Source organism: Rhagoletis pomonella, unplaced genomic scaffold (genome assembly GCF_013731165.1).
Source record: "Rhagoletis pomonella isolate Grant_MI unplaced genomic scaffold, Rhpom_1.0 Rhpom_scaffold_00006, whole genome shotgun sequence".
In the NCBI taxonomy this organism is placed as follows: domain Eukaryota; kingdom Metazoa; phylum Arthropoda; class Insecta; order Diptera; family Tephritidae; genus Rhagoletis; species Rhagoletis pomonella.
In genome coordinates this window covers 54,075,844-54,085,767 of record NW_023458560.1, presented here as the reverse complement: position 1 = coordinate 54,085,767, position 9,924 = coordinate 54,075,844, and the positions used below count along the sequence as shown (strand labels likewise).

Below are 9,924 nucleotides of genomic sequence, written 5' to 3'. Positions count from 1 at the left end.
AAAATAGCAAAAATCCTCAGGGAAGTTTTATTCATGATAGGAGGAAACAGAAAAGAGGAAAAATTCCTGGGGAGTTTCTGTTCAGAATCGGGCTGATTATGAAACAAACGTTCATGTGTAAAGCGTGCAAATTAAATAGCTGGAGTTGAGCTGTCAAAAAACTGTCAAACAGCTCTTCGAAACTTCGAATTTCCTGCTCCCAAATTTTCGGGGAAGATTGTGCTCCCTGGCAGTTTAGAATAATAGGATTTTATTCTCGAGAAAAGTAAAATCCGCGAGAAAAGAAATCCTCGGGATTATTCAGAAATGGGGCTGATAGAAAATATGATATAACCGGAAATCAAATTTTTATATTCTTTTCATATCTACCTTCTTAATTTTATATATTAATCCACATCCATCTTTTGTATCAAATTGAAGCACATTTCGAAAACATTAAAATTTTAAGAAAATCGTTAATGTTTTGAATTGGTTTTTTGGGTTTTCTGTGGGACTAATTTATGTCTTCTAACCCTCCTCCATTAAATCTTTAGCGTTACCCATGGGACAAGCACGCTGTACTTTAGAAAACATGATTCCATCGACATCAGCTTGGTGTACACATTTATCAGCCTCTCAAGAGCCTTCAGAAAAAGAAGTTATCCTTAGGTTGGTCTCGGCAGCTGCTGCCTGTCTTTGACAGTATTCTGTCCCATTCTCAATATCTGAACTATTCCAAGCTCGCGGCATGGTCTGCACATTTCTTTAGTAAGAAGATTTCGCTAGTCGTTCTTTAAGACAATAAAGATCAAAGTTCTACTATGGTGACTTATTTCTTCAGTTGGCTACCTGTGGCGGCAAACTTACTTGTAAGCGTCAGACAGAATTTTTGACAGGCATTCGGTCATCCTTTCCATTGCGCATGCGTTGTTAAGCAACTCCTTGACAAGCGCTTAGTTTGTAGGAAGTATCTGCCAAGAACCTTCTCTCCACACCGCCATCAATACCCTAGGCTCAGAACAAAGTGTTAGACCAGTAGTACTACTTCACTTTAGCCCTACGTTCGTTGTAGGAACTTTGCCGTTATTAGCTTCATTCAAATTGCTGCGCTTTACCTCCAGCGGTGTGTAACCATGCCAGGTTTCCCGGCTCAGAGCCTTCTATCCATCGTGTTCTAAGGCAGCAATCACCACATCTCCAGTACTTTTATTACCAGAATTGCTACCCTAGCTTTGCGGCTAGGTGTGCGCGGATGTTACGCGCCTTCAGCCCTGATACCTTTCTTTCCGACAGGAACTATGGCTGCTGGACTAACGCCACATCAAGCGTGTCCTCTTCCGATGAATAGTTCACTCGACTCTCTCCGCCACGCTCAAGCTTTCCAAGCTTTCCTTGTCGATTTCTCCTGCTTCAACAGTACTTAAATTGTCATATTTTGGGTTCCACTTCCCAAGTCGAAGATACACACTGCCCATATCTTATCTTCTGGCTTTTTGTTGAGCTAGATGACAGAGTTCTACCCATCCGGGTCTTAGATACGTGAATCTCTCTCCAATGCTGTGTTGGTATATTCGGGTTTTGAGATTGCAGCAGTCTAAACACGTTCACCGCCTTCACCACACACGCGATTCATACTTTAGCCTTAAAATGAATTTTACTCCACTAAATTATCCTGCTGTGTCAAAAGAAGGCATAGGTCTGCCCGGTTCTTCACGCATCCTCTTTATTATCGGGCTCACCACGGTCAGATACTGCCTCGAAACTTTGCTGGGTCTCATGTTGGAAGCCTGAAATTCCCTCCCTCTGGTCTCTTGCTCGTCGCCACAATGCCCACCTTTCTTCTAAAGTCTTATAAGTTGACATATTTTCATCATCAGCCCAACAGCTCTTTGTGTTGAGGGCTTGTATTCGTCGTTCTTCTGCCTCGCAGGTTTGGTTGTTGAATACTCGTCTGTCCGCCTGCGCAGACTCTAAGGTGCATGCTAGCTGGAGCACCCCTATCATTCACCATTTGTGGGATTCGCTAGCAGTATTCTCTCCTCTGCGCTATCCAGGTCCGAGTCTTCACTGTTCGCATTTCCCTTTAGGGCTCTAGCGACCAGCATACTCTCCCTATCACATTCATCCTGGTCGTACGACCCCTGCCCAGAAAAAACAAACGATTCTACGCGCGCCTTAAAGCGGCAATATCACCCTTGCGTCCTGAGGTGGCGCTGTGTCAAGAAGGCGCCGTCATAATAAGACCGCCTGTCTACAAATCGTGCTATAGGAACGGTCGTTGCATAACGTCCTGGATGAGGGAGGGTTTGTCAGTACTTGGTCACTGTTTGTTTGTAGCCCCAGCCCGGACACATGCAGCGAAGGTGATGGCTAACCAAGCATACGCGTTGCTCTGATTGTGAAGCGGTCTGTGGAAGGCGGTTCAGCACCAGCGGAGGCTTTAAGACTCCATCCGAATGTTTCCCTTCAACAGCAATTAACGGCTTCTCCAATCTTTTCCTACAAATGTATATTCCAATATTTGTAGCTGATATCTCTTTTACTGTTATTCATGCAAAAATGTAATTCTCCTTACACGGTTGTAAAAAATAATGACGGCACCCACCAGCATGGCAAAGTTAAAATTAAAACAAAAAAAAAACAAAAAACTATGCGATTACAACCAATGACCGCCAACGAGCAGAGATAATAACCGAAATGCACCTGAGCAAGAGTTAATAGAGCAAAAATGATAAAGCAACAAAACAAACACAAATCAACGACGAATTAAAATACCAAACCAAAGGCATTTAGTGCAAAAGGAAATTTCAGGAAAAGCGCGCAGCACGAGCGTGGAACCTGTCGCTCTGTGTCTGGCTGGCTAGCTGGCTGGTTGTATGTCCTCAATGTTGACTCTAGCGTGAGCCGCAGACTGGTTGAATTGCAGCGGAATGCAGTGACAAAATGGCAAAGCGCAATGGAAATGGTAATCGAAATAGAGTTAGCTGCCATTGCTTGAGTTCCAGAGCTTTTTGTGAAAACAACTGTCCGATCTGTTCGTAGCTGTCTTAGAAATGCGAAGTTAATATCAAAATATTGCTGGTATGCCCGGCAAATCGTTGCACTTTGCAATGTAAAAGTACCCTTACTCGTTAAATAAAATCTAATAACCGGGCGCAGCGGAGATGAGGCGGTGGCGTAGTGCCACATCAGCAGCAACACAGTTACCTACATAGTCTGCAATTGGCTTGTCAGTGTAATTATCGAATTGTTTTGTTGCTTCCAACATTTTGTAGTTTTCTGCTTCTTTTTTTTAAATTTATTTTCCTCATCCGTTTCCAAAGCCAGCTGCTGGCCTGATTGCCACAAAATGCAGTGGAGTTTCGCATAAATGATAGCGCAATAAGCGCCCAAAAAAAAAAAAAATCTGCCAGCTTTTATCCAATGCTGGATTTATTCAATGGCTAAGTAGATTAGTAAGAAGATGAGTTGCAGCAGCTAAAAAAAAGCTCTAACTTACCGTTTAAGCAGATGGCAGCAAGCGACTTTGGTGCTGTACTACATATTTTTGGTTGGATTCGTCGTAGTAGGTACAAGTGCAACGTCAGTCAGTTAGGCAATCTACGGTTGGAATTTGCAAAGTGGACTATTAGGTTTGTTGGACTGTTGCGCTGCGGTGATTTGTTTTGGAAATCGTGAAAACATTATTAGCGCAGTTATCTAATTGCTTTATTTTTTTTTTGGATTAGTAGGAATTAGAAATATTACACCGGAAAGGCTTACTAGTCCTTAAGAGCGCCTTCAGTGTTGCAAGCGAAAAATTTGCAATTGTTAAGAGTGTTATTAATGGAAATTCCCTCTGTAGTAATTCAATTGCTGACGTAAAATAAAATTAGTTTACTTATTTTAAGAGCAATTTAGTAGCCAAAGCTTTTGTATAGGCGCTTAAGCAAGGCGGGTGAAAACTTTGTCATATTTTTTGTAGGCTGAAATGACAGGACCCCAGACTGCAGAGGCAGTCCTGGAATGAACCCTAGAAAGGTGGTCTAAATGGGCGACCTTGTCAATGAACCCAAAAAAGTCCATCATCGTCCCACTCACCAAAAGAGGCACTTGGAATCATCATAGGCATACCGCTTCTAGCCATAGTCATTTAGAAAGAGGCTTGTTCGAGCGCGCTAAAACTGCCGTATCTAAGCTGTATTGAAAGTGAAGACTTCGGGAAAATTACATACAAATTGGTAGCGAAGTTAACCCTTAGAAAGCTCTACAAGATAAAAAAAATCCTGGAAGCGATGCTTATAAGTCGACAACCACAACAATCGGCGAAGGATCTAATGTCTGGCACATTGATGGATCCAGACTTGAAGATGGGAGTACGGGGCCAGCGAATTTGGATTTAGATCTCAGAAAACTGTACCAATAGGCACAAATCTAATCATAGCTGAACAGAGCGTCTTATCTAATAGGCTTAGACTCACGTAAAACGCTGTTAATGGTAGTAGCGAGCTGCAAAAGTGTCCGGTACCTTTTGATGTGTTCCGAGTGATGTATCCAAGGCATACATGGACATACAGAACTCCAAAAAGTAGAACACCAGCACAAGATTTTCAGGCGTTTATCGCTTTTCAGGCGTTGTAGCGCTCAGCGCTAAAGCCGTAATATAAAACTTATAGTTGAATAGAGCTCGTAAGGCTTTAGCGCCGAAAGCCACAACATCTGAAAAGCTTGTTATGCGGTGCTACTCAAAGAAGATGAGAGGACTCCCACGTTGGAGGCCACTGATGTATGTCAAAAAGTTCATAAGTGGCCTGCAGTCCCATTGTTCACTAAATCGAATGCCTAACAAGACCCACCGTTATTGGTAAAATGAGTTTTTACCACCTGCGGACAGGTTCTTCTGCACTTGGTCCTTCCATTGTGTTCTTGGCCACCCTTTCTTTCGTTGTCCATCCAGCCGAAGGATCTTTTCACCGGAGCACAATCGTTGTATTTTTATGCGTTTAACTATGTCTATATCGTTAAAATGCTCGTGCCAGTCGCCATTCCATCTTCTTCGGTACTCGAAGCACATGCGACTAGGGCCCTATATCTTAGGTAGAATAGTTCTTTCGAAAGCTCCCAAAGTCTTCCATCTTCGTTCGACATCGTCCATGTTTCTGCGTCATATAAAGGGACGGCTATGATGAGTAATTTGTAGAACGTATTTTTTGTTCGCCGAGAGGGGGCTCTGCTTTTCAATTGCCTACCGAGTTATTCTTTTAAACAGTGTCTTCGATAGGACCTTGTATTCAATATTCAGAAGGCTTATTCCGCGATAATAGGCGCAAACGGCGGGATCTCACTTCTTGTGGTTTGTACAAAGTACATTGAGACTCCAATCTTCGGGTGTGTATTCATCAGAACAAATTCTGCTTAAAATCCTCATATATGCACCCGACCAAATCTTCGCCGCTGGCTTTGTACTGCTCATCGTTTAAGATTGTAAATGCATATTCGCCCTGAGGCTTATTTCAATACTATTCGAGATAGAGTTGAGTTCTAACCCAGTGTAAATTTTGGAGACTTCATTAAAGATTTGACAATGTGTAAGCCAGGCTCAGTGTTGGATCAAGCCAGCATTCAGTCTCAGGGAACTCAACAGTGTAGAATCTCCTCAGCAAAAGTAATCGTGGCGTTCCCACTAAACTTTGTCTAGATCTCCGCCATCAGCAATTTTCGCCTCGCCCCACACAGTATCATACTAACCTCTATTTCATTTAAGCTTGCAGGTGGCCTTTCAGTAAACCCCACGTATAAATGTGCAAGGTGGTGGTAAGTGTAGCAGTGCATCAAGAGCAGTGCCAGGTGTTGCGATGAAGCCTCCCGGACAACACATGGCGACTGTTCTTTGAAGTTTTACAGTAGATTTCTAGCACTATTGAAAGAAAGCAAGCTGCTCTGAGAACAGCCTCACATGAGCTCGGCACGTCGCAATAAAATTTGCATGCCAATTCACCTGTGTAAACCATTTCAAAACCGCAGTTTAGCAAAGTAAAGATGGACGGTTTACGAGGAAGTGTTGAGATGATTCCACTTCAATTGCGAGCTGTAGCTTTGTGAGGCTAAGGATATCTCTAAACCCCCTCTGGTACACGAGACCCATCTACGAGTATTCAAGAGAACTCCACTCGTAGTCAAAGGAACTGCCACTCTCTCTTTTCTTATTTAGACTGGCTCGAGGATGTGCGTGGAGAAGGAGCAAATAGGAGCCAGGCTAGTCATTCAATGATTCATATTGTCAGGTATTAAATTGAAGCCCTCGAGAATATTAAAGTGTCTAGAACCCGAGTCAGTTAGGCAACCAGTGCCCGGTGTAGCCCTCACTGCAGTCACCTTACCTACGATAGCTACAGACATAATTTTAAATATGACGTTAAGAGCCAGGGTGGAAGCTGAACAGCACGCTCCAGCTTTCCGACTTCACTTGTTTTCCCTGGTGCATTCCACCAGGCTACGACTCTATAAAACATTATGGGTATAGGTATGGTTTCAAAGAACAGAAGATAGGCGACCCCCATGTCTCACATATTGTCTCCTGCAGCTGTACAGACTCACTGGAGCCTTCTTCACTCTCTCCTCGCTAAAGAGCTTCAATGACAGATTTCCTTTTAACTTGTAGTAAAACAAACAAACAAAACTAGGATTTAAAACAAGTCCACAGTACTCAGACTATTTGGTGACCCGGTGTAAAACCCTTGGATTTAGTTATCCCTCATTAAGAATGCAACATCATTTGCATAGGCAATAAACCTACTCACAAGCTCCTCTAGCAGGTCGTTTACGATCACAATCCATTGAAGGGGGAGAGAAGACCACCTTGTTGCGCGCCCCTGCTTACCTTACAGATCAGGAGGTATATAAGCCAACTACCCAGAAGACAATTTAGGTAGGCCTTCTTAAGTAAAGCCATTTTAAGAGGCCTACCCAAGAAGGGCTGAATAAAGTGCTTCCTTGCATGCCTTCTAGAAGGGCTTATCCATTTACAATTTACGCGAATGCATAAATTTATATTACTTAGCATTATAAATTTTAAGAAATTAGATTCAAATTATTTAAACAAATAAATCAATTATTACGAAATGGGAATCAATCGAAATGGTTTTGAAAAGCTTTGTTTCTTAGCTGAACTACAGGAGTGTTGCAACCTGTTTAAAAAATCATATTAGGTAAGAGAAATATGTATCACCATATGGGTTTGAGAAAATAGTAGTTTGAAAATATTTGAAGGAGGGTTGCCACCTGTTTGAAATGTCGAATTTACTTTAATTATACACAAGTTATATGATATATCAAAGTATGAATGTCAGACGAAGGAGTGTTAAGAAATCTTTAGTTTGAACGCTAAGAATATTATTGAGGTGGTAGAAGAGGTGTGCCACCTGTTGAAAAAGTTAAATTCAAATTATTTAATAAGTTAAATGAATTATTAAAATATGGGTATCAATCGCAGCGGGTTTGAAAAATTTGATGAAATATGGCACTCGGATCTCATATAACTCTGACTAACATTTGGAATATTTTTGAAGTTTTTGAAATTCAATTTTGGGCGTTTTAACGCCATGCGGGTTCACTAATATGATTAAGCAAATACTTCAAAGATGTACGGTTTTTATAAATTGAAGAAGCAACTTTAAAAGAACTCCTCCAAAAGGCCTTCCGAAGTACGTCCTATAAAAACCCTCCTGGAAGGCCTTCCATGGCTAGCGAAAGAAGAAGCCCTTCAATTTGTGCCAGTCCATACAAAAAAGAAAGGAGAACGGAAAATAGAGTAGAAAGCTTCTTGACTCTCAGGAAGGCCTTTCGGAAGGGCTTCTAACTACTGAAATTACCTACTGGGTAAGGTCTTCTTAGACTCCAAGCTTACTAAGGAATGTGACAATTTCCCCCAGAAGAACATGGTTGAAAGTCCTTTCAAGGTCGAGATATCCACCTACACTGAAATCTCTATGCATGAAGCCTTCCGCAATCGACCTCACAATCGTGTGCAGGGCGATCTCAATCGATTTACACTTAATTATGCATGCTGAGCTCCTGACAGGCGATTACGAGGAATCCCGTTTCTGATATGCAAATCTATCATGCCAGAAACGAAGACAGGCTCATTTCTGAAGCAAAGCCGTCAACACACTTCTGGTGGGAATAACCGGTAAAAATAATCAAAGCAAAAAAAATTGCAAAGTTTTTTTAAGTTCAAAACCAACCAATAAAAGGTGGCATGCCCAACTAAGAATAATATGAACCAAAACTTTCTCATGCTCCAAAATTTTGAATACTATTGGAGCAGATCCATGAATAATTGATAGGATTATGTCCACTTATGCATATGTACAAACATATATACACATATGTACATAAGTCAACCACCAAAGTAGGTTAGTATTAATAACGAAACCTACTATTTTAATTTTTTCGCAAAAAATATCACTCAGTGTATGAAGAAATATTCAAAAAACGTGCGAACTTAACTGAATTGTTATATACATACATACATATGTATGTAAGTACGTCATTATAAGCCAAGTGTATGTAGGTGAAAAATCTACGATTGCATCATGGTAACCCCAATAGACATGGCTTTACAAGTTTTAAATTACTTTTAAGTTTCTAGCCAAAAGCAGATGAAAATGTAGAACACCGGACTTACATATACATATGTATCTACAAGTAATTACGTACTGTAGTGTGCCGAAATATGCCAAAAATACTTTAAGGGGCACATAAATATTTAATCAGGTCTTTCTATATACATACATACATACATATATTAACTACGACATGTGTGATTGGGTAATTCTAGGAACTAAGCTACATATCTAATGTTCGCACACAAGCCTTTTTGTTCAGTACTAGTTTTTTATTACAACGCTTTTATCAACTTGCAATGTTGTGTGTCCAGAAACTTTCAATGTTGTGGATCCAGAAACTTTCAATGTTGTGTGTCCGACACCATAAAAGCTTTGCTTTGAAAAGTTCCACTAAAAAAGCATAGTGCATAGGGCGACATCTGTAGTGAATAGGGCGAGGTAGATGACATCTAGATGTCGCCCTATGTACTACGTTTGCTACAGCGGAAATAGACGACACGCCATTTCTTTAAATAAAATTAATTGGTGCTCGTTTGTATGTACATACATATCGCTAGCTTAGAAAGAAAATTTGCTAAGTCCCATTTTAAGAATTTTACAGGAGAGGAAAAAATCTTCCTATAGCCATTTTCTTTAACTATTTCGCAACACTTTGAATCAAACATTTTGCGCGTTTAAAGCAAAGCAAAATTCCATAAGAATCAGAAGGATTCGATATTTATTAAAAGATGTCGTATTATTTTGGCCTTATCGGATTTGTGGTGCTTCTTTTGGACTTAGCAAATTTTCCTTTTATTGCTTATGAAGAGGAAAAAATAAACCAAGTACCTTTATAATTTTCGAAAGGATGCGTATTCAATTTCTTTAGCCTCCTATATCAAAATATGGGTTTTCATAAAAAGAGGACTTAGCAACTTTTCACTCTAAGCTAGCGATATGTAAATGCATGTGTGTGCACCTTTCTATTAATATCGTTGAATTATTTTAATATCTATTGCAAAATTTTATTCAGACAGGACTAAAAAGTAGAAAATAAATAATATAAAAAAAAACTTTTTAATATACAACGCTTTTATAAATGGACTAAAAAGTAGAAAATAATATTTCTCAGTCCCATAGAATTTGTTTTGATAACTTTTGATTTTGAAATTTTAGCAAAAGTCATTATAAACAATCTATGAAATTGAAAATGAAAAGCGTGGGGCGCATGTAATACACTTGAATTGATATGAAAAGTAATATATGTATGTATGTATGTGGGTATATGAATAACGACCGCTTAAAATCGATTTCAAAGTTCTACTTTCGCTGTAGAAATTTTAGGTCTACGTTATGTAGT

At 40.1% G+C, this 9,924-nt stretch overlaps 1 pseudogene; it reads right to left on the bottom strand.

The window, feature by feature from the left end:
* LOC118741985 overlaps nt 1-9,924 on the bottom strand; it is a 48,447-nt pseudogene that overhangs the window by 1,887 nt on the left and 36,636 nt on the right.